This window comes from Triturus cristatus, chromosome 5_1 (genome assembly GCF_964204655.1).
Source record: "Triturus cristatus chromosome 5_1, aTriCri1.1, whole genome shotgun sequence".
Taxonomy (NCBI): domain Eukaryota; kingdom Metazoa; phylum Chordata; class Amphibia; order Caudata; family Salamandridae; genus Triturus; species Triturus cristatus.
The window spans coordinates 303,263,122-303,283,849 of NC_140587.1; positions in this window are offsets into that span (position 1 = coordinate 303,263,122).

Sequence of the window (20,728 nt, forward strand, 5' to 3'; positions counted from 1 at the left end):
AACACCATACCACTACTATGATCCCCAAAAAAAACTTTCAAGACTCTCCCTTACTCTACCTCTCCTTGCATCATTTGACACCTCTTTTACTATAGCGATCCCCGAAAACAAACCTTTCTTAACTCTTCCCTCCGATTCTTTCCTTCCACAACTGCTTTTTACTCATCCAAAAGCCTCCTCCTACTGCGATGACCTCCCCCCCCCAAAAATCCAAATATTTCACTCTCCTATCCCTCCATTATCCTTTTCAATCAAAATAACAGACTAACATGTTCACTTCTCAAATTTCATATTCCACAATACTAATTCACCACTAATCCTTTATGGGTCCCAGAGTAGCGTGCTACTCGCCTAAAAAGCACTTCAACACCCCATCAGGGTTACAAGCGCTATATAAATGCAAACCTTTTCCCTTTTCTACCCCTCTGCTACCTTTCTTTATCCAACTGAACAACACATCCACCACTCAAACTACTTTCATATTTCACTCTACTAATTTTCAACACTAATCCTTTATGGGTTCCGGAGTAGCGTGCTACTCACCAATAAAGCGCTTCAACACCCCATCAGGGTTACAAGCGCTATATAAATGCAAACCTTTTCCCTTTTCTACCCCTCTGCTACCTTTCTTTATCCAACTGTACAACACATCCACCACTCAAACTACTTTCATATTTCACTCTACTAATTTTCAACACTAATCCTTTATGGGTTCCGGAGTAGCGTGCTACTCACCAATAAAGCGCTTCAACACCCCATCAGGGTTACAAGCGCTATATATATGCAAACCTTTTCCCTTTTCTACCCATCCCCAACCCTTCTGAATCCAAATAACTGACTAACATATCCACCACTTAAATTACTTTCATATTTCACTATACTAATTCAACACTAATCCTTAAGGGTTCCAGAGTAGCCTGTAACTCGCCCCCCCCCCCCCAAAATAAAGAGCGCTTCAAACCCCACTAGGGGTAGGAAGCGCTATATTAACACAAACCTCTTTCCCTCTTTTATCCTGCTGATACCCTTCTCTATCCGAATAACTGAATAACATATACACCACTCAAATTGCTTCATATTTCACTATACTAATTTTCAACACTAATCCTTTTATGCGTTCCAGAGTAGCGTGCTACTTGCCAGAAAAGAGCTCAACAACCCTTCAGGGGAAACAAGGGCTATATGAATGCAAGCCTTTCTCCCCCTTCTATCCCTCCGCTAGTCTTCTCACTCCAAAAAACTGACTAATATCCACCACTCAAATTACTTTCAGATCATACCATACTAATTCACCACTAAACTTTTATGGGTTTCTGGAGTAGCGTGCTACTGCCCCTCCCCCCCCAAAAAAGGCGCTTCAACACCCCATCAGGGGTAACAAGCACTATAAAAATAACTGACTAACCTATCCACCACTTTAATTACTTTCATATTTCACTATACTAATTCAACACTATTCCTTTATGGATCCCGGAGTAGTGTGCTACTCGCCGAAAAAGCGATTTGACGCCTCGTCAGGGGTTGTAAGCGCTATATAAATCTATTTACAATTACAATGGAGAAATGGGATTTATCCAAATACACCATGAGAGATGAATTGGTTATTCTTATTTGTAATTAATTCGTAATAGGATGCCCTTAATTCTCATTTAGAGTAAGTGTAACAGTGTTAATTTGCTTTATTTAATGAATTCATTCTGAATTGCTGGTTTGAAAATATTAATACAATTATACTGATTTAAGTGTTTTCTCACATGTTTTAGGATGAAATTAATTTGAGGTTGTTAGAAAACCCCGGGCAACCGGGTTAGCAGTCACCCGGTTTTTCCCAACACAAGGGGTAGCTTGGCTCGAGCGGTCGGGGGTCAGGCACCGTGTTAAGCGTACGTCACACCCTCACAATAACCATGCGTTCATCCGTTCCAAAAACGACTCTACACCGTAAAAATTTATGAAAATATATCTGTGTTTATCTTGTTTTCTCTTAGTTGCAGGTTAAATAAATAATAACACACTTACAGTACACAAAGCTTCTTCTGTAGAGAGGGTAGGTCAAATAAATAAGCTCAGGTCATAAATAATCAATGAATAAATAGATGTGCATAAAATACATAGGCAAATAAATACTGTGAGGGAATAAATACTGTGAGACAATAAATAGGATAAATACAAAGAATACAATACTCTCAATAAATATAAGCCATCAGTACACTTTCAAATCAGGTCACATTTGTGAGGTACTAAGGGTTGATTTGGCCCAATCACAGCTTGTGGTTATGTGGATGGCCTGAGGGTGTCTCACCTAGCTTGGATAAGGCTGAGGCTAAAACTGAGGTAGATCAAAGGTAATCTAGGAATCTGGCTCTCCCAAACTACACAACCCCTCACACAGGTCACTGTATCAGTCTCAGTCCACCCCTGGCACTCCCAGGCTGGTCCTAACACCTCTCTAGCCCCTAGGATGGTCTCTTAGGGCTCCACAGGGCCTTAGGCACCCTCTATTCCACTTACTGCCCTCTTTATGAACTTCCGACTCCACCGGAGTCGTCTCGACGCCGTGAGGCGGTTCCGGTTCGATGTCGCTAGCCGGCCTCGGCTCGATGTCAGTTCTTGTCGACGCCGTGAGGCGGTTCCGGATCGATGTCGGCGGACGGCCTCGGCTCGATGTCGGTTCCTGTTGACGCCGTGAGGTGGTTACGGATCGATGTCGGCGGGCGGCCTCGGCTCGATGTCGCTGGGCAGCCTCGATTCGATGTCAGTCTCCGGCGTCACAGGGACACGATCTCCCTACTTCCGGGTGTCTCCGGAGTGCGACCTCCACTCCCCACCTCCGGTGCTCTTCCCTTCAGGTTCCGGTGACTCCGGAGTGCGATCTCCACTCCCGACCTCCGGTGCTCCTTTCCTCAGGTTCCGGCGACTCTGGAGTGCGATCTCCACTCCCGACCTCCGGCACGATTCACCTCGGTCTCCGGCGACTCCGGAGGGCGGACTTCACTCCCCCGTCGACGCCGCACACTCTACCTCAGGTGACTTCCTCCTCGACCTCTGGTGTCTCCACGACCTCCGTCGGCGCCCTCTCTCGACCTCTGGCGGCTCCGGGTACGACGTCTGCTTTCCAGTCAGCGCCGCTTCTTCACCTCCGGCCCCAGGTCTCTAGGCTTCTCGGCGTCGGACTCCAGGAAGATACCAATAGACAGGTCAGGAACTTGCTGTTCTTTACTTCCAAGGCCTGTTCCGGCTGTTCAGGTCCTTGAGTTGGTTCTTCTTGACTTTATCCCACACAGGGCTCCAGGCTGGGCTCAGTCAGTAGGGACTAGTATCAAGGGTGGGTTTCTGGACCCCACTCCAGGCACAAGTTTCCACCCCTGCTGCCTCACTCCTTCAGTGTTGTGCTGCTCTCCCTTCACCAGTCAGGTGCCAACTGCCAACTCCAACTGCCAACTCTGAGCTGGCTTCCCAACATTCTAAACCTGCCTCACACTGTCACAGGGTTCTAGAATGTTCTAGAAGGTACTAGTAGGTTCCAGTGATGTCACAGGTGACAATGGGTGGCCACCATTTTGTGTTTCAGGCCCTCAGACAGAAGTTCCAGGGGTAGGGAAAATGGCTCCCTGACCCTGCCTCAACACTAAAAAGTCTGGTGGTTCCCAAAAAGGAAAAATACTAACAGGGTTTGAGGCAAAAGTGGGACAAAATAAATAATGGATTAGGAGGGACCACCCAAAGGGCTGACAGGTCTAACACGCGTCCCCCCCAGCTGAAAGTGGGAAGAGCTACCCAACCCCTTGGGAGTTCTCATCACTAAGGCGGAAATACCTTGAGAGACCGTCTGCATTGGCGTGGTCCACTCCAGGCCGATGTTCCACCTGAAAGTCCATTCCCTGTAGGGAGATAGACCACCTTAGCAACTTGGGATTCTCCCCCTTCATCTGCATCAGCCAACGAAGGGGTCTGTGGTCGGTCTGAAGTAGGAAGTGCGTGCCAAACAGGTATGGCCGCAGCTTCTTCAGAGCCCATACCACTGCAAAGGCTTCACGCTCTATTGCACTCCACTTCTGTTCCCTGGGAAGTAGTCTCCGGGATAGGAAGACCACGGGTTGATCCAGACCCTCTTCATTGAGTTGCGATAACACTGCCCCAATGCCATGTTCCGATGCATCCATCTGGACAATGAACTCCTTGGAAAAGTCTGGGGCACGTAGGACCGGGGCCTCGCACATGGCTTGCTTCAGTTTTACAAAGGCCTGCTGACAAGCCTCCATCCAGACTACCCGTCGAGGTTGTTTCTTGGACGTAAGCTCCGTGAGGGGGGCCACAATGGTACCGTATCCCTTCACGAAGCGGCGGTAATATCCGGTGAGGCCCAGAAAAGCTCGGACCTCAGTCTGAGTCTTGGGGGGTTCCCAGGCCATGATGGCCTCGATCTTCGCCTGGAGGGGTTGCACCGCTCCCCTACCCACCAAGTGTCCAAGGTACACTACCGACCCCTGCCCGATCTGGCACTTGCTGGCCTTGATCGTTAAACCAGCTTGTCTCAGGGCCTGGAGAACAGCTTGCAGGTGACGCAAGTGATCCTCCCAGCTGTTACTGAAGACGGCTATGTCATCCAGATAAGCAGCAGAGAAACTCTCCATTCCAGTGAGGATCTGGTTCACCAGACGCTGAAACGTGGCAGGTGCGTTCTTGAGCCCAAAGGGCATCACACAGAACTGGTAGTGGCCTTTGGGCGTGGAGAAGGCTGACCTTTCCCTAGCTCCGTCAGTCAGAGAGATCTGCCAGTACCCAGAAGTAAGGTCAAAGGTACTTAGATATTGGGCAGCTCCCAGCCGGTCAATTAATTCATCCGCCCTTGGGATCGGATGAGCATCAGTCTTGGTTACTGAGTTCAGTCCCCGGTAGTCCACACAGAACCTCAGTTCCGGTTGGGCACCCGGTGGTGCGGCTTTTGGTACTAGCACCACCGGACTGGACCAGGGGCTGCTGGAAGGTTCGATCACTCCTAGCTCCAGCATCTTAGTGACTTCACTGTGAAGGCTGGCCTTCACCTTGTCTGACATCCGGTAGATCTTGGACTTCACAGGTGGGCTGTCTCCTGTGTCCACATCATGGACGCACAGGTGAGTCCTACCCGGAACAAGGGAGAACAACGAAGAGTACTGTCCCAGGACCTGGCGGCAGTCCTCCTGCTGTTCAGGAGTTAGAGATGGGGAGAGAATCACTCCCTCCACCGACCCATCCTTCTCTTGAGACGCAAACAAATCGGGGAGAGGCTCGCTTTCCACATCCTCTGCTCCGTCAGTCACCATCATCAAAATGACTTCGGGCCTCTCGTGGTGGGGTTTGAGGCGGTTGGCATGCAGCACCCGTAGGGGCTGACGGGGGGTCTTAAGATCCACCAAGTAGGTAGCCTTACCCTTCTTCTCCAATACCTCAAAGGGTCCTGACCAGCGATCCTGGAGGGCGCTAAGCTCTGCTGGTTCGATCACCCACACCTTCTGGCCAGGCTCCAATTCCACCGGGTGAGCGTTGTGGTCATACCACGCCTTCATTACTGCTTGGCTGGCCTCCAAGTTGTCAGAAGCTTGCTTCCACAACTTAGCCATTTGGCTTCGGAAGGCCAGCATGTAGCTCACCACGTCCTGGGTAAGCTTTCTGGGAGTTCTTTCCCATCCGTCTCTCACCAGGCTGAGAGGTCCACGCACAGGGTGCCCATACAAAAGCTCGAAGGGGCTGAAGCCCACTCCCTTCTGTGGCACTTCCCTGTAGGAAAACAATAGACAGGGTAGGAGGACGTCCCATTTCCTCCGCAGGCTTTCAGGCAGACTTCTGATCATGCCTTTCAAGTTTTTGTTAAACCTCTCCACCAGACCATTGGTCTGGGGGTGGTAAGGAGTTGTGAACCGGTAGGTCACTCCACACTCCTTCCACATGGCCCGCATGTATGCTGACATGAAGTTGGTCCCCCTGTCGGACACAACTTCCTTGGGAAAACCCACTCGGGTAAAGATTCCCATCAGGGCCCTAGCCACAACAGGTGCTGTAATGGTCCTTAGAGGTATAGCCTCTGGGTACCGTGTGGCATGATCCACCAAAACCAGGATAAACCTGTGACAAGCTGTAGTAGGCGGATCTAATGGACCCACAATGTCGATGCCCACCCTTTCAAAGGGGGTGCTAACGACAGGAAGTGGTTCCAGGGGAGCTTTCAGCTTCACCCCTGTTTTCCCACTGGCTTGGCAAGACACACATGTCCGGCAGTAGGTGTCGGACGACACTTTCATTTGAGGCCAATAAAAGTGTGGGACAAGACGGGCGAAGGTCTTGTCTTGCCCCAGGTGTCCTGCCAAGGGGATCTCGTGAGCCAATTCCAGTAGGAAGGCTCGGTAACGTTGAGGGACTACTAAGGCTCGTGACGATCCATGTAGGGGTGCCTTGGGTTCACTTTAGAGGAGGCCATCCTCCCAGTAAAGGTTGTAGTTCCCTTCAACGTTCCCTGCTGCCTGGGCTTCGGCCTGTCGCCTCAGTCCCTCAAGGGTAGGGCACTCCCTCTGGCCCTTGCAGAATTCCTCCCTGGTCGGCCCTCCCTCCACGTGCCACTCGGCCGGGATGGGTAGGTCCTCCGGTTTGGTAACATCCCCCACCGCGGACTCCTGGTCCACTACCTCCGGTGGCCTATCCGTCACACGGGGCGCGGATGCCGAGGCAGGCTCCTCCTGTCCTCGGTTCTTTCCTTGGTCGGCAGCCGGCTGTGCCTTTGTTCCAGGCTCCAGTCGAAACAAACTCCCTCTCCGGGTAGTCGCGGACCCTGTGCTAACACAGGCCCAGTCAGGTGTACCCAGCATCTCAGCATGACTCCGGTATTCCACCTCCTTCCAAGGATTGTGCTCCATGTCATTCCCCAGTAGACAATCGACCGGCACGGCAGGGCTTACGACAACTCGAAGTGAACCTGCAACCCCCTCCCATTCAAAGGGAACCTCGGCCACCGGATAGTGGCCGGTTCTGCCGTCAGCCATCGCGGCTGGGTGGAGTACATCGGGAATTACCTGCTCTGGAGACACCAGTTGGCTACGTACCATAGTCATACTGGCTCCTGTGTCTCTCAGAGCCTCCCCTTTTTGGCCGTTGATGGTGACCCACTGCCCATACTTTATGGTATTTGCGGGCACCTGGATCTTAGGAACCATCTCCCGTTCTCCCAGGGACACTAAAGTGACACCCGCCCACTCCCTTCCCTTAGTTAAGGGCATCTCCTCCCCGAGCACTACACTAGCTACTCCGGGGGCCTTTCCTCCAATGGGAGGGGGTGGTCTTTTCGGGCACTTCGCATCTCCCTTATAGTGTCCGACGCCACCGCACTCGAAGCAATGGACAACCCTTGGCTGCTGACTCTGGCCAAGATTAGGGTTTCTGGGTGGGTTAGCCCTAGGGGTGAATCCTGTTCCCTTTCCTTGGAAGTTATTTTGGGGGCCTTTAGAGAACTCCTTTTTCTTTTCCCCTCCCTCTTTCTTCTGGGGGGCGCCCTGTCCGGCCTTTTGAGTATCCCCTCCAGTCCCCCTTGTGGACACCCGGGTACTAGCCCAAATGTCCGCCTCCTCAGCAAGCTTCCGGGGATTGGTCAGCTTGCTATCCACCAGGTGTTGACGCAGTTCAGGGAAACATTTTTCGAGCAGGTGTTCCTTCAACATTAAATCAAACAACCCCTCGTAGTCCCTCACCTCACTGCCTTGAATCCAACCCTCTAATGCCTTCTTTGCATAGTCCAGGAAATCCACCCAATTCTGTGTGCCCAGTTTGTGGCTACCCCGGAACTTCTGTCTGTATTTCTCGGGTGTTAGTCCAAACTTTCTTACGAGCGCCACTTTCATGGTGGGGTAGTGGGTCTGCTCCTCCTGCTCTAGGGCCAATAATGTATCCCTACCAGCTGGAGGCATGTATTTGTACAATCCCCCTCCCTAGTACTTCTCTGGCACCCCATGGGCCCTTAAAGAGACCTCATAGGCCGCTAGCCACTTGGCAATATCATCCCCTGCACTATAGCTAGCTACTATGTCTTTTGGCAGATAGGGTTTGGGTTCCCTGGTGATTTCTTTGTCTTTGCTGCCACCATTAGGAACAGTTTGTGCTGCGACTCGTAGGATCTGGAGATCTATTTCCCTCAGCCTCAACTCGTGAGCCATCCTCTGTCCCTCCTTCTCTTTCTCCAGCTCCGCCAACTTCCATGTGAGCTGTCTTTTCTCCCTCCGGTCAGTTAATTCTACTTCTGATAAGCCACCGCTAGAGACAGTGCTGCCCTTCCTGGAAAGTGTTCTGGGCCTCGCTAACAGGTTCCCCACCTCAGGTTGGTACAACCCAGCCCCCTCGCTAACAGGCTCTCCATCCCTGTCCTCCTGCTCAGCCTTACTCTCCCGTCGTGCCTCCCCCCAAGCCCTCAAGCTGGTCTGGAGTTCACCCTTCTTGGCACCTTGGGGACAATACACCCCCTCTCTCTGACAAAACTCTCCGAGTTGGGCCACAGTATAAGTTTCCAGGTCTTCCAACACAAACTCCATTTTGCCCACTCAGAATAGAAGACATGTGTTTACAGAAGCTATGCAGGGGGGTACCTTTTGTAATACCTCCTCCCACCACCAGAGTAAATTTGGAAAAAACAAAACTCAGAATTAGGAAGTCCGCTTTGAGAAAACTCTCGGTGTAGGCCTATGGACTACCCACAGTTATTGTCGAGTGGACGCAAGCACAGCTCTATCCCACCACTGAACACCAATTATGTTGAAAACCCCGGGCAACCGGGTTAGCAGTCACCCCGTTTTTCCCAACACAAGGGGTAGCTTGGCTCGAGCGGTCGGGGGTCAGGCACTGTGTTAAGCGTACGTCACACCCTCACAATAACCATGCGTTCATCCGTTCCAAAAACGACTCTACACCGTAAAAAATTATGAAAATATATCTGTGTTTATCTTGTTTTCTCTTAGTTGCAGGTTAAATAAATAATAACACACTTACAGTACACAAAGCTTCTTCTGTAGAGAGGGTAGGTCAAATAAATAAGCTCAGGTCATAAATAATCAATGAATAAATAGATGTGCATAAAATACATAGGCAAATAAATACTGTGAGGGAATAAATACTGTGAGACAATAAATAGGATAATTACAAAGAATACAATACTCTCAATAAATATAAGCCATCAGTACACTTTCAAATCAGATCACATTTGTGAGGTACTAAGGGTTGATTTGGCCCAATCACAGCTTGTGGTTATGTGGATGGCCTGAGGGTGTCTCACCTAGCTTGGATAAGGCTGAGGCTAAAACTGAGGTAGATCAAAGGTAATCTAGGAATCTGGCTCTCCCAAACTACACAACCCCTCACACAGGTCACTGTATCAGTCTCAGTCCACCCCTGGCACTCCCAGGCTGGTCCTAACACCTCTCTAGCCCCTAGGATGGTCTCTTAGGGCTCCACAGGGCCTTAGGCGCCCTCTATTCCACTTACTGCCCTCTTTATGAACTTCCGACTCCACCGGAGTCGTCTCGACGCCGTGAGGCGGTTCCGGTTCGATGTCGCTAGCCGGCCTCGGCTCGATGTCAGTTCTTGTCGACGCCGTGAGGCGGTTCCGGATCGATGTCGGCGGACGGCCTCGGCTCGATGTCAGTTCCTGTTGACGCCGTGAGGTGGTTCCGGATCGATGTCGGCGGGCGGCCTCGGCTCGATGTCGCTGGGCAGCCTCGATTCGATGTCGGTCTCCGGCGTCACAGGGACACGATCTCCCTACTTCCGGGTGTCTCCGGAGTGCGACCTCCACTCCCGACCTCCGGTGCTCTTCCCTTCAGGTTCCGGTGACTCCGGAGTGCGATCTCCACTCCCGACCTCCGGTGCTCCTTTCCTCAGGTTCCGGCGACTCCGGAGTGCGATCTCCACTCCCGACCTCCGGCACGATTCACCTCGGTCTCCGGCGACTCCGGAGGGCGGACTTCACTCCCCCGTCGACGCCGCACACTCGACCTCAGGTGACTTCCTCCTCGACCTCTGGTGTCTCCACGACCTCCGTCGGCGCCCTCTCTCGACCTCTGGCGGCTCCGGGTACGACGTCTGCTTTCCAGTCAGCGCCGCTTCTTCAGCTCCGGCCCCAGGTCTCTAGGCTTCTCGGCGTCGGACTCCAGGAAGATACCAATAGACAGGTCAGGAACTTGCTGTTCTTTACTTCCAAGGCCTGTTCCGGCTGTTCAGGTCCTTGAGTTGGTTCTTCTTGACTTTATCCCACACAGGGCTCCAGGCTGGGCTCAGTCAGTAGGGACTAGTATCAAGGGTGGGTTTCTGGACCCCACTCCAGGCACAAGTTTCCACCCCTGCTGCCTCACTCCTTCCTCCTTCAGTGTTGTGCTGCTCTCCCTTCACCAGTCAGGTGCCAACTGCCAACTCCAACTGCCAACTCTGAGCTGGCTTCCCAACATTCTAAACCTGCCTCACACTGTCACAGGGTTCTAGAATGTTCTGGAAGGTACTAGTAGGTTCCAGTGATGTCACAGGTGACAATGGGTGGCCACCATTTTGTGTTTCAGGCCCTCAGACAGAAGTTCCAGGGGTAGGGAAAATGGCTCCCTGACCCTGCATCAACACTAAAAAGTCTGGTGGTTCCCAAAAAGGAAAAATACTAACAGGGTTTGAGGCAAAAGTGGGACAAAATAAATAATGATTAGGAGGGACCACCCAAAGGGCTGACAGGTCTAACAGAGGTATTTTGCGACCATCTTCACTGTTGATGAATTAATGAAACACACCCTGTTTACTATTTTTTTTTTTAGTGGCAACCTTGACAGTGATGTAACTAACATTGCAAAAGGCAGCATGCCGAAACGCCGTCTGTTAGTGTTTGGAAGCTTGCGCAGTAAAGCTTTGATATAATAACACACCCGTGAGTGCACTCGTTATTGGCCGAAGATTACGGTTCATCTTTGTGGTTTTCTGGAGAAGGCGTGGGCTGACCAGGGCGCGCCGCCATTATGGCGGTCGCACCAGTCCCCGGCCCCCCAGAAGGGTGGGGATGGGGGGAGGCCACGTCAGCGAGTGACGCGGCTCTCCACCCCCCACCAAATCAGCCAATAGGGTGTGAGGTTGGTTTGTGCGCCGGAAGCACTCCAGTGCTTCCGGCGCAGAAACGTCTTGCTAGCGTCCAGGCTGACCGGTCTCAGTCGGTCGGCCTGGGCGCCCTCTTTAAAAGAGGTGGTGGGGAGCAGAACAGTCTCTTGTTCTTGCTCTCCACAGATAGGATCCCCGGGCCGGCTGCGGGCCCGTAACGTTTCTTTCTTTTTTGTTTTTTAGGTTCAGCGTGCAGGTTTGGCGTCCACGGGAAGAAAATCGTCGCTGGACCACCTCGCAGATCGCGTCATTGTGCGGATCCTTTGGGAGCTGAGCTGCGGAGCTTTGGCAGAGAGCGTGCGTGGAAGCGGACCGGCGAGTAGTGGTGAAAGCGGTACACGCGTCTCTTCCAGCGGGAAATCGGCGAGTGGAGCCCCCGTCGTCAGCGTTTGAAGCGTGACGGTAAGCGCGGCGGCAGGCACAAGTTTATGTCCTCCCCGAAAGAACGCAAGGGTGCTATGCTGGATATCTCCTTTTTGTTTAGCGAGAGGGGTTTCTTTCTGACGGCGGCGCGCATTAGAGAGCGTAGTCTAATTAGTGTGGCCTGAGACTCGTACTGTTATGGTTGCCAAGAGTTTTCCGCAGAACCGTCAGGAACCTGGAGAGAATACCTCAGCCTTCCCCTATGGCCTTCCGACTCTATCTGACTCTAGAGTAACGGATGGCACACCAGGGTAAAACAGGGAAACAAAACAAGGAAAGGCGGGGGAAACTTCTAGCAGGGTTGACGGCTCCACAACTGAGATAGTTGAGGCTGTATGCAGCTGTAGAAAAAGAAGGTGTTAATTCTCGCCTTCACATTCGTAGTACCACCCAGGTATCTAAATGAAACCCCTTGTCACACATACCATGATTATGTTATTTCTATGCGGGTAGTGGGTAAGCGTAGTAGGGTCAATGTTTGATGTCCTGTACAACAGAAAAACACAAGATGAGAAAGGCGTCTCCACTAAGCTTTAAACCACAAGCTATTAATGTGTACGACTTACCCCCACTAGATTACTGTGGAACTGTGAGCGCAAAGGATATAATTCCACCTTAGGTAACGGAGTTTGTTCTGTAACTGTGCGTGGAATAATCTGCCAATGAATTATGAAGACTAAGTACCCCCCTTAATGTCACCATACCATTGCAAGAATATACATAAACATAAAGGGGCAGCGCACAGCGCTGTTACAGTGATTCTGAAGTGAAGAGCCTAAACTGCAAAGTGGTCCACGCAAGTATCCCTAGAGGAATACCAGGACAACGTCTTCTCAGGGAAGACCGGGAAGCACTCCTGTAGGTATGTGGGGCACCCTGGCTATGCCAGGTGGGGAGTACACAGGTTGGGCCCCGCAAACAGCGAGGACAGAGCTGGTTACGGGAGGGAAACACAAGATGAGGATAGAATTAGGGAAAGATAAAGAAACGCAATAGATAGGGAAGAGGCACGAGGATAGGACATGGCCACACGCCTCTTTCTCAAGCATTCAGAGCGTACCACCAGAGTCCAGCCCGGCTGTAAGTAGAAAGCCGGGAACAAGGTGTGACACTCGGTGTAAGGAGCCTCTGAACGGAACACAGAGAACAGCTTCAGTAACGATCTCCCGATGGAGCTGGGAGATCAAATGAAAGCATCCGGATCACAATATGGGCCAAAAAAGGGGTGCGGGATCATGCACCAAGGAAGGGGAAGGCTGAAATTAACAGCGTGCCAAACTCTTCCTCCTTCGCGGAGGACGCAGGTAGGAACCGAAAGTACGTAAACGGAAGTCAGGCACAAGCGGTACAGACAGAAATGGGGCCAAGAGCTAGAATGCTAAGCGTGTTCGTGAGCATCTACGCTCCTTATATACACGCAATATCATGGGGGCAGGACCACGGGGCATGACACGTACATGCAAGGTTACAAGGGCAATTTCCCATTGAAGCGTTACTGTCAAGGAGATCGTTACGGTTTCGGGGGCATAAAGCAGCAGCAATTTCGAGGAAGCAAAGTGAATGCATACAAATTAAGGTCTGAGACACCGGCAACTCAAGTTACAGGTGCAATTCCCATTGATTCTGTTCAAATTGGATCGCTTTAAGTACCGTAATGGTTAAGGTCTGAGACTCTTACACTCAAGGTTGCAGGTTCAATCCTCATAGATTCTGACCAGGTAGATTTCTTAAGTGGGGGGCAAAAAACAGAGGCAATACAGCCACGGTGCCCTAAATGTCTGGGATTCTTGCATAGGCGCACGAACAGCTGTAAGGAGTGGGGGTTCTGTATTTTTAGGCACTGCTGCTGGGTATTCATGCTAAAGGTATTTCCTCTGTACGTTTGAGGGGGATTAAAGGGGTCAGGTTTCCCAGTTATAAAAAGGGGGGGCGGTAGACACTTAATCCTCCCATTCAGTCCCAAGACACTGTTACTCAGTGTGTGCAGTGGGCTGTAGGGTTTGTCGGCGAAATAGCCAAAATTCCGCGCAGCGCAATTGGTTTATTTGTGTTTCCACAGTTCCAGCATTACGTGAAGGACAAGGCGGTGTCAAGGTCCAACGAATTTGCTGGTGGTGATTTGGGGGGGGACACGTTTGGGCGGTACCGGCTAGCCAGCATCTCATCGTTGCTGGGAGCCACAGAGGGTTTGGGCGGGCGGCTCACCTGAGCTTACTGGAGTAGCCAGTAAGTCATGGCTCTGGTTGCGTGGGTGCAAAGGTTGGCTGGTGGCTGCTGCTTCCACAGGTAAGAGGTGACACAGTCACCTACCTGGGGTTTACGGTTACGCGAACAGGCAGGTCCCATTTAAGTGTTTTACATGGCCCCCCAGGTCCGGCGGCACGAGAAGCGATCGCGCACGGACGTCCTCCTGGAGGCTTTAATGCAGCGAATCCAGGTCATGGGGCAGACTCTCAACAGGTTGCAGGATAAGGTGGAGGTCCCAAGATCCCAGAGGGGAGGGGTAGGCGGCCAATTGTACCACCAAGACCCTACTCCCCGCCACCGCCAAAGAGGTACCGGCGCAAGCCAGGTGGAAAAGGGGCAGCTGCCCCGCCAAGACGTGAGCCCACACCCGCGACTAGCCCCCAGGGTGAAGGGGGTGCAGGTGACCCAGTCCCACCCGTAGACACGCTGTGCCCCGTGGACAATGGGGACACTGTGCCAGCGGCCCCCATGGGTGAACCCAGTATCCCCCCAGTGGAGGGGATGGGCGGAGCACACCCAGCTGAGCCAGACATAGCCGCCAATTTAGCGGTAGTCCTCCCCTGGCTGGAAATGGTAGGGATCTGGTCACACGCCGCAGGGGCGACAACGGGCGGGCGGGATGCCGTTGAAAGGGCTAAGAAATTGATGGCTGAGCTAGGAAAGGGAAAGCCAGGCGAGGTGCCGGCAGTACTGGCGGGGGGCGTAGTACCCGTTGCCCCAGCACCAGCTCCCGGTGGCGAGGTGCCGGCAGTACCGGCAGGGGGGGCAGCACCCGTTCCCATACCACCAGCCCCCAGTGGCGAAGGTGTCCGGGAGATTAACAGCAACGCGAAGAATACAGACGCGGGCAAGACGGCTGATGCAGCAGCACCAGCAGGTACGAGGGCAACACTACCTCCACTGGGTCTGGGGGAGCTGCGCTCCGGGAGGGAACAGTTGGGGCGGCATCTGTCAAAAGAGACTAAAGAAAGGATCTGGAGAGGGGAGCATGTTTTCCCTCTTGATTGATGAGGCAGACAGGGAAGAGGCGAAAAGGAATTTACACACTACAAAGAATGGTCCAATATAGCCCTGAAGTACAGAGTTGAGGAGAACTTGGCCAACTGGATACAGGGTTTCACTATATTCATGGCCGTCATGTTAGAACGTTTTCCAGAAGTTGGATCTGAAATGGCGTGTTATCATAATAGGATCACAGTTGCCCATGCTACACAAGGTGGGGATGGGTGGAAAGAGTATGACAAGGAATTTAGAAGGGCAAAAGCTCAGGATCCAACCCTAAGATGGAGCCAGACAGACATGTTTATTCATCTGAGACATTTGGTGCAGAGCACAGGTGAGAGTGGGCGGGGGCAGGTACCTGATGCAGGGCGGTCTCAGCTCTTTAAGACAAGCCCCGCCGGTAACACGGGGGGGGGGGTTCACGGGTAAGCCAGGGAGCAAAGGAAAGTTTTGACTTCAACAAACGGACATGCAGTAGAGCGCCAGGCACATGTAGGTTCAAACATTCCTGTGGTTACTGTGGTAATGCATCCCACCCAGAGTCCAGGTGACACAAGAAGTCCAGAGGCAGAGGGGGGAAAAAGCAAGAATAGCAACCTGCTACTAAGGAAGGCTATTTCTCCCATTAACATTAGCACTATGATACCTTGGTTGGAGTCTTACAATTGCCCAGAGGCAGCCAAGACAATCAGGAAGGGCTTTGTAGAAGGTTTCAGGATACCGGCCCCGGGTTATAACGGGGTGGCGCATTGCCAGAACCAGCTGTCAGTGAGGTCCAATGTAGGCATAGCAGCAGCAAAAATCTTTAAGGAAGTGAGCCTGGGTAGGGTGGCCGGGCCGTTTGATGACCCCCCCAATGAAGGATTTTGTGTGTTCCCCTCTAGGGGTGGTGCCTAAGAAAGCGCCAGGCGAATACAGGTTGATTCACAATATTTCTGCGCCCAGGGGGACTTCAGTAAACTATGCCATCTCTGACACACTTTGTAGCGTGAAATATGCATCTTTCGACCAAGCGGTAGACATGCTTCGGTCTTTGGGTCAAGGGGCCTTGCTGGCTAAAGCCGACATTGAGTCGGCATTTAGATTGCTACCTGTGCACCCCGTGGATTTTCACTTACTGGGTTTCCAATTCCAAGGGAAGTATTATGTCGAAAAATGAATGCCAATGGGGTGCTCAGTGTCCTGCGCCTACTTTGAGAAATGTAGCTAATTCTTGGAATGGGCATTTAGACGGGTGTCAGGGCATCGCTGGGTGCTACACTACCTGGACGATTTTCTGTTTCTGGGGGCGTCACAATCTGGGGAGTGCGGGTCAGCATTGTCAAAATTCTGTGCATTAATGCAGGAGTTCGGGGTGTCTTTGGCGCCCGGCAAAACAGTGGGCCCAAGCACAACTATCGAATTCTTGGGGATTGAATTAGATGCTGTCCAAGGGGTCTCACGGTTACCCGCTGACAAAGTGAAGGATTTCGGGGCGGCGTTGCAACACTGCCTCAGGAAAGAGAAGGTTACATTGCACCAACTGCAGCAGGTGGTGGGGCAATTGAATTTTGCACTACGCATAATCCCAATGGCGCGCCCTTTCTCTCGCTCTATCGTGCATGCAATTTCAGGTCTCAGGGAGAAGCATCACCACACCAGGCTGTCCGGCGAGGTCAGGCAAGACATGTTGATTTGGAAGGCGTTTTTGCGCAATTTTAATGGGAAAGTGGTGTGGCCCAGCCCACCTAAGTCCATCCCGGAGTTGGGCCTCATGACTGACGCCGCAGGTAGCGAGGGTTTCCGGGCCATCCTGGGGCACGAATGGGTAGCTCAGCGTTGGCCAGACTGGTGGAAGGAATCTGGAATCGCCAACAACATACGTTTCTTAGAGCTTTTTCCAATTCTAGTGGCACTGATTGTGTGGGCAGAGGCTTTAAAAAAAACAGTCTGTGATATTCTGGACAGACAACATGGTAGTAGTAGACTGCGTGAATAGCCAAACAGCCAAGTGTAGCATGATACTGCGGTTGTTGAAGGAGATTGTGTTACAGTGCATGAAATTGAATGTCCTTTTTAAAGCTAAACACGTGCCAGGTATTCTGAACCACGCGGCTGACGCATTCTCTCGTTTTAAAATGCAGGCTTTCAGGTCACATATTCCAGAGGCAGCAGCGCACCCATCACCTTTCCCAAAACATCTGTGGCAGCTTGGTGCCCCAGAGTATCGAACCTCGTGGCAGCAAGCCTAGCGCCCAGAACCAGGAGTGCCTACGAAGGGGCGTTTGGGTCTTTTTGCTTGTTCTTGGGGGACCAGTGGGAGCACAAATGGCAGAACCATGAATCTATAGTTGATTACCTGGTGTACATGAGAGAGCAGGGGCGCACGGTTGCTGGGGCGAGGAGGCATATTTCAGCCATATCGTTTTTTGCAAAAATGAAAGGAAAGGGAGATCGCACAAAGAATTTCATAGTACGCCAGGCGCTGAAAGGGTGGCAACGCTTGCAGGGAGGGCAGCTGGATGTCAGACGACCCATAGGTTTCGAAACACTAGGGAAACTATTGGGGGCTCTGCAGCGGGTTTGCACTTCCTCAGACGAAGTCATTTTGTTTCAAGCTGCATTCTGCATTGCATTTTACGGTGCTTTTAGGGTAGGCGAGTTAGTCACCAGGAATAAGGAAGATTGGCTGGGGGGCCTGCAAATGGGACAGGTTAGCATCAAGAAAGATTCTGTGCTGATTTCCATCCGGCAATCAAAAACCGATCAAGAAGGCAAGGGTGAGAGCGTAGTACTACACAGAGCAGGGAACACACAATGCTGCCCGGTTTACAGGCTTGAGGTTTTCATGGCCCAACAGGCACGCACGCAGGGATGGCCTCTCCTGATACATGGGGATGGGACACCACTCACGGTATTTCAGTTCAGTAAAGTCATGCTCCTAGCTTTGAAGAGTGCCGGGCTGAACCCTGCCGATTTCGGAACTCATTTGTTTAGGATCGGAGCAGCCACCGAGGCAGCAGCAAGAGGGCTAGGGGACGAGCGTCTCAAAAGGATCGGTAGGTGGTCCTCTAATTCTTTCAAGAGATATGTGCAGGTGCACATGCTCTAATACGGTGCGACTGTCCAACTGTTAGGTGCACAAAGGGGGTTACCCCTTTCTTTCTCCCTGTTACTCAGGGAAAGGGGGTGTGTCAGTGTCGCTAGCTGATAGGCGCTTGACGCCGTTCATGGAACTTTGTGTGTTTTGTATGCCAGCATGGCAAGGCACTTACCCCCCCCTTTTGTTTGTTTCATCGTCAGTTGCAGTTTCTTCATCCTGTGACTCAGGAGAGGAGTCTGGACTCTTTCGCATTCACAGAACGCAAGAGCAAGCAGTAGTACGGGGGGCGCAAAGTGACAGACAAACAGCAAACATGGTGGCGCAAGTTCACTCTTCGCACCAGGAGGATCAACGTGTGGATGATAGGGCACTCATATGTTCGACGTTTGAAGAATTTCTTTGCAGGAGCTGCCAAGACTAGGGCCACTCAGCTAGGGATAAACTTATCCTTTTTCGGTCAGGGTGGTTTGTGCGTTGGTCAATTCAGGGAGTTGGTGAACCAAGCTTTGAAAGCAAGTACGGGACCACCGGCAATCTGGATCCTGCACTTGGGGGGTAACGACTTGGCCCGATTAGGCAGGAGAGTGCTGGTCGAGGATCTCCTCACAGAAGTGGGATGGCTAGCAAGGCAGTGTCCCCAGTCGATGATAGCATGGTCACACATGATTCCCAGGTCGCACTGGAGGGGGGGTGAGTCAGTGAGAGCATTGAATTACGCGGTAAAGCGGATCAACAACAAATTTGATAAACTATTTCGGCCCCCTAGACTAGAGTGCATAGGACACAGATACATCAAGGGGCAGCAATTTTTTCTTCAGGACGGGGTGCACCTCTCACATAAGGGGAATCAAGCTTTCATAGAGGACATCTTAGCTTGGGTGGAGAGCGTAAGGCGCAGTGCATGACCTTCCTAGAGGATGGGGGGGTGACCAGGTAGTCGGGCAACTACGCTGGCCTGTGGCGGTAAGGTCATGATGGGTAAGCATAGTCTTCGGTCCTCAACGGTCAGCACCATATAACTCCATGGGGTAGTGACAGCCGGTAGGTAGGCTGTCAGGGTGCGGGGGCTGGGGGAGTCATCCTTCCCAGTGGGGCTGGGGCCACCCTCGCACGCGCATTAAGGCGCCACTATGCAGAAGTCTGCAGCCCCCACGTAATGGAATATAAGGCACAGGGCGTAGGGGGGGCCCGGGGGAAAGTATCCATGCGATAAGCTGTAACCCCCTGAGCAACCTTATTAGTACATGGGGACCGGGGGAGCTGCCAGTCATTGACTTTGCCGTAGGCTCTAGAGGGGACACGCAGAAAGTAAATAACATGTATTGATAGATTTACGGCAGGAGTGTCTTGTGTATTAGACTTTAAGGTTAGCCGTGGAATATCTGACTGTCAAAATGTATCTGTAAATGTATCTGTACTTTCTGCGTAAAGTTTCTGTATTTAATGTTTTTAATTTGTTTTATTAAATGTTAATAAATACGTCCGGGGGGAGGGGGGGTTACTCCCCCCTAATCCAAAAAGTAAAACTATCTGTGTGGTCTCACAAGTGTTACACTGAGGGTGAGGGAAATGTTTTCCATAATCACAGGGTCGGTCGTTTTAGAGTAGGGGACATGGGTAAGTACCAGACCATATGTGTTGCGGCTTACCACCGCAGGAGTTATGCACCCGGAACGAAGTTTGGAGAGAATATATATGAAAATATATATATATATATATGGGAACTGGGTTCGAGCATCGGCTCAGCATCCTGTGATTATGGGCAATTCACTTAATCTCCCCGTGCCTAACAAATAATGAATATGTCCTTGTGTAACAAATACTGGTGCTCATGTAAACCGCTCAAATACCTTACAAAACCTATAGCGCTATATAAATCTGCAAAAAAAAATAGAGTCTGCTGCCTTATTTCTTCCTATTGGTCATATTTTTAAACTGGGGTCATGTGAAGTACAGGTTTTTTGCTGCTGTTTCATAAAGCAATAAAAAGGCTGATTCATAACTTTATTAGAATCATGGTTTCCTTCACGAACTTTAGGAAATTCTGCATCTTAAACAAAGCACATGTCCTTCTTTCACATTTGGTGAACCATGTATTCTCTCCATTTCTCATGATATAAACGCAGCATAAAATAGATTGCAGCTGCTAGCAATATTCCCAGGTGAAGATTTGAATAAAGTGGTACAACTCTGCCATCTATCGAAATGCATTGGTATTGGTAGTTTAAAGCCTTACAAAAATACATATATTGTGGTGTTTTGAGCATTGCATTTGTGATCTGATGAGGTGCATGTTTGTGTAATATGTGGACAAATAGTTGTTTGTGTGACAAGAACTGTAAAAGAAAAAAGCAAATGTAAACACAACTTGCTATCGAGCAAACTAACAACTGCCACGTTTTCTGTTTGCGAATGTATGCCTTTTCCATGTTTTCAGGGTCACTATCTGTAACTTTACACTGCCTTGTGTGTGACGCCATTTACGAGTCATCGCATTCTTCAAATTAGGGATATTTTCTGTATTAATATATACAGAGCAATATAATCTAGAAATGTCACTAAAAGAACGTCAACAGACCAGGAGTACGTGCGTACGGTCACTCACGTGTATCCCTTTTGTAACATAATAACCTCCCTTGCATTGTTAGACTTTTGAGCCCATTCTTCATTATCTAATAGGACCAATGAGGCACGCAATGGATTAGTAAGTACAAACAAGTCTACAAGTGCCTATGAGTGGACATGCACAATTGTTTACATTGGACACTGGAAAGAAAGGCTGCTGGTGATACGCTGAAATGCATGTTCTAGGTTCAGAAAGACGCTTATATT